Below are 5,044 nucleotides of genomic sequence, written 5' to 3'. Positions count from 1 at the left end.
TATCCCAAGAAATATGGAAGACAGTTTCCTCGCCAAATGACAGGAAGAGACCCATATTTATGCCTATTTCCAAGAAAAGCAATCCAACCAAATGCTGAAATTATAGAACAATATCATTAATATCACATGCAAACAAAATTTTGCTGAAGATTGTTCAAAAACTGCTGCAACAGTATATTGACAGGGAACTGCCAGAAATTCAGGCTGGTTACAGAAGAGGACATGGAACCAGGGATATCGTTGCTGACGTCAGGTAGATCCTGGCTGAAAGCAGAGAATACCAGAAGGATGTTTACCTGTGTTTTATTGACTATGCAAAGGCATTCGACTGTGTGGATCAAAACAAATTATGGACAATATTGTGAAGAATGGGAATTCCAGAACACTTAATTGTGCTCATGAAGAACCTTTACATAGATCAAGAGGTAGTCGTTCAGACAGAACAAGGGGATACAGATCGGTTTAAAGTCAGGAAAGGTGTGCATCAGGGTTGTATCCTTTCACCGTACCTATTCAATCTGTGGAAACCCTGGTGGCGTAGTGTTTAAGTGCTATGGCTGCTAACCAAGGGATCGGCAGTTCGAATCTGTCAGGCACTCCTTGGAAACTCTATGGGGCAGTTCTACTCTGGCCTATAGGGTCACTATGAGTCGGAATCGACTAGACAGCACTGTTTTTTTTTTTTGGTATTCAATCTGTATGCTGAGCAAATAATCTGAGCAGCTGGACTATATGAAGAAGAATGGGGCATCAAGTTTGGAGGAAGACTCATTAACAACCTGTGTTATGCAGATGACACAACCTTGTTTGCTGAAAGTGAAAAGGCCTTGAAGCACTTACTAATGAAAATCAAAGACCACAGCCTTCAGTATCGATTACACCTCAACATGAAGAAAACAAAAATCCTCACAACTGGACCAATGAGCAACATCATGATGAACGGAGAAAAGATTGAAGTTGTCAAGGATTTCATTTTACTTGGATCCACAATCAACACCCATGAAAGCAGGATTAGGTGACACATTGCACTGGGTAAATCTGCTGCAAAGGACCTCTTGAATCTGTTGAAAAGCAAAGATCACTTTGAAGACTAAGGTGGGCCTGACCCAAGCCATGGTATTTTCAACTGCCTCATATGCATGTGACAGCTGGACAATGAATAAGGAAGACCAAAGAAGAATTGATGCCTTTGAACTGTGGTGTTGATGAAGAATATTGAATATACCATGGACTGCCAAAAGAACGAACATAACTGTCTAGGAAGAAGTACAACCAGAGTGCTGCTTAGAAGCAAGGATGGCAAGACTGTTTCTTACATACTTTGGACATGTTGTCAGAAGGGATCAGTCCATGAAGAAGGACATCATGCTTGGGTAAGTACAGGATCAGCGGAAAAGAGAAAGCCCCTCAACAAGGTGGATTGACACAGTGGCTGCAAAATTTAGCTCAAGCATTAAGATTGTAAGGATGACGCAGGACCGGACAGTGCTTCCTTTTGTTGTGTATAGGGTTTCTATGAGTCAGAATGGACACAATAGCACCAAACAAGAACAACAAATTATGTAAACACATTTGCTTGCCATTCTTCTTTTCATAGGTAACAATTTTAAAATACTGTGGATTAATAGAAAAAATATTGTGGAAAAGGAAACCCTACAAACTTTTTCAAAACAATCTCTTTCCATATACTTTTTTCTACCATCTTACCTTTACCAAATATAGCACAGTGTACCACATAAGAAATGCTACTTGGAAAAGTAGAGGAACTCTTGGGATTTACTGAAATCTGAAATGTTTTCATAAAGTGATGTTTTACAATGGCAGCTTTATTGCCTATGACATTGAGTGGCTTTTAGCTTCTTCATTTGTAATGAGTAGTTAGAGTGTCCTTGAGTCTTGTATAACCCTTTGCCATCCAGTTGATTCCAACTCATAGCGACCCTTTAGGACAGAGTAGAGCTGACCTATACAGTTTCCAAGGAGCACTTGGTGGATTAGAACTGCTGACCTTTTGATTAGCATCCATAGCTCTTAACTACTATGTCACCATGGTTTCCTGAGTCTTATATAGTCCTTTAAATATAAGGCTATATCCATGTTTCTGAACCAGCCTCCTTGTTTGGTCTTGGCTATCAAAAAACTAGAACAGAGCCCAATGAAGTAGGTACACATCAAGAAAGTACCAAATGCATGCTTTTTAATTCTCAAGTAATTAGTATGTATATCTTTATAGATCCATTACCTCTAATAACCACAACCGTATTATGAACTTTGTTACAAGGCATAAAAAATTATATTCAAAGCATATACTATTCTCTCAGTTAATTCTGTTTTGACAGCCATGTAAACATAACTCAAAAACTGTTATCGAGTATGTTGATTTTATCATATATCTGTTTTCCCATTCTATGTCATGGACATAATGCAGGTGCTTGTTATTACAAGGATGAAACAGTCCTCATCACAGAATGCTCTTAATCTCAGTTTATATGCAATGATTTAACAAACCAAGTGACAGATAAAATGAGGCCCTGAGGAGAGGGTAGCTTATGAACCAAGACTAGGGGAATTTGTCCAGGCCTGAGATGGTGTGGGGAGGGGTAATGAAAGAAAGGAAGGGGTGAGTTAAGAATTATAGCACAGGATAGGCTTAACCAAGGTCCTTCTCTTTGTTCTTCAATATCTAATAATTTAGGGCTTCATTTTCTCCAAAAAGACATAGTCATATCCACCTCAGGACCACCAATTGCTGATCCTCCTGCCTAGAATAAGTTCCTCTCCCCTACTTTGCAGCTCCTTTCATTATTTAGATCAGAAACTACATGTGCCCATTTCAAAGAAGTTTTTCTTCTTTTCACAGTAGATTGAGACATTTTACATTGAATTAAGAGCACCTTGCTTTTTTCATTTCATGATGTTTTATACTTTTTATGAATTATTTGAATTATTAGCTAATTCAAGTTCACCATTTACACTGGATTATAGAATCCATTACTATAGAAACCACTGGATTGATCATAAAATACAAAACGTCAACAAGTATAGTAGATGTTAAATAGGCTATCAATACTCCTAGAATAATTCAGTTAATGCATAAAAAACAAAAATAATTGAACAAATAAAATTTTTATACACTAATAAGGAGACTGGGACATTTTCTAAAGTTAGTACTGTATTTAAAGTGAAGACACATAAGAAAGTATAGCATATATAGGAACCCACTCCGAAAAAGTACCTAATAATTGGTATAGAGAATTAGTATAAATATTCATTGTATTAAAGAATCTGAGACCACATTATCCTGTACCATATGATTTGAAGAAAACTGTTTATGTGCGTGTATAACTATTTAAAACAGTTTTTTATTTTCCAGTTTTTCCAGAGCCTCTTTCACATCCTTGTTCCGTAGAGTATAAATCAGAGGGTTTAACATGGGGATGACAAGGGTGTAAAACAACGAGATCATTTTGTCTTGATCTAGAGAGAAGGCAGAACTTGGTCGGAAATATGTAAAGAGCATAGTCCCCTGGAAAATTGCAACAGCAGTTAAGTGGGAGTTGCAGGTGGAAAAAGCTTTGAACCTTCCCTCGGCAGAGCGGATCTTTAAGACTGAGAGGATGATGTAACAGTAAGAGACGAGAACCCATGAAATGGTACTCAGTTCAATGAAGCCAAAAACAGTGAATATCACTAACTCATTGACCCGTGTATCTGAACAAGATAGTAACAGAAGTGGAGGAAGATCACAGAAGAAATGATTAATTTCATTTGATCCACAGAAACATAAGCGGAAAGTTAACGTGGTGTGTATCAAAGCATCCACTATGCCCACCAGATAAATACCAACCATAAACATGCAGCACACCCTGCTGGACATGTTGACTGTATAGAGCAAGGGGTTGCTAATGCCCTTGTACCTGTCAAAGGCCATCACTGCCAGCAGGAGACACTCAGAATCTGTAAAGATACAGAGGATGAAGAACTGCAGAGCACAGCCACAAAAGGAAATTGATTTGTCTTTGGTTAAAAGGTCCACCAGCATCTTGGGCCCAACTGCTGTGGAATAGCAGAGGTCACAGAAGGAGAGGTGGCTGAGGAAAAAGTACATTGGTGTTTGAAGCTGGGGGTCCATTCTAATTAAAATGATCATTCCAAGATTTGCCACAAGAATAATGAGATAAACAACCAGAAAGAAGGTGAATATGGTCACCTTGTCATCTCAGGGTTATTAGTAATTCCCACGAGTTGGAATTCAGTCAAGGAGGAGCAATTTTCTTCATCCATTCTTCTTTGTTCTTATTCTAAATGGTTATAAAAATGATCAAGACAATGATCAGGGTTTAACTCTGGTAGACATCCACAAAACATTCTCTGCAAGGCAGAACACTTTCTGTAAATTGTCTTCTTTATCCTAGGAAACTAGTTCAGATAAATGTCACTGAAAAAGAGGCATTTTTATGTTATTGAAAAAATTCAAAATGTCATGAATAGAAAGTTCAAAAATTTTGATTCCAAATCCATATGTCACCCTTGATATATGACAATTATATCTTATCTGAGGCAGTAGGTTTGAATAAAACTAAAGCTCATTCCAGATTCAAAATGATATTTGAAAACAAAACAGTAGAAGACTAAGCCAGAAGATACAGGCCTAAACATCGGACGTGTAAAAATAAATACCTGGTTGCACCAAAAAAGTGATCACATTTTTTTGTATTCATCTAGAAACACAATTGATTTTAAAGATTCAGCAACAGTGAATGGTCCTGCATATAAGTTAATAAAGGCAAGTTACAATGTTACTGTTTTGGTGTGTGATTTCTTTACATTTTCCTGAATAGTGAAACATGACTACAACACGTTTATTTGACTTTTCTATCACATTTCATCTCCTCTTTGCCGACCATTTATAGTCCAGTTATATGACTGACCAGATCCCAAAGGAGGTTTATTGACAAACTAAAGAGAAGAGAAAAAAAAATTGGAAATACAGAATTTTACACACACGTTTGCTTCTTTTTGGATTTTTAAATTGTATTTTCAA

The 5,044-nt window shown here is 37.3% G+C and overlaps 1 pseudogene; it reads right to left on the bottom strand.

The window, feature by feature from the left end:
- Window positions 1-3,349: 3,349 nt before the first annotated feature.
- LOC126064128 (olfactory receptor 5W2-like) lies at window positions 3,350-4,284 on the bottom strand (annotated as a pseudogene).
- Between the last annotated feature and the right edge of the window lie 760 nt (window positions 4,285-5,044).

Source organism: Elephas maximus, chromosome 20 (genome assembly GCF_024166365.1).
Source record: "Elephas maximus indicus isolate mEleMax1 chromosome 20, mEleMax1 primary haplotype, whole genome shotgun sequence".
Classification (NCBI taxonomy): Eukaryota; Metazoa; Chordata; class Mammalia; order Proboscidea; family Elephantidae; genus Elephas; species Elephas maximus.
The sequence above is the reverse complement of the archived record's forward strand: the minus strand, read 5'-3'. Positions and strand labels throughout refer to the sequence as shown.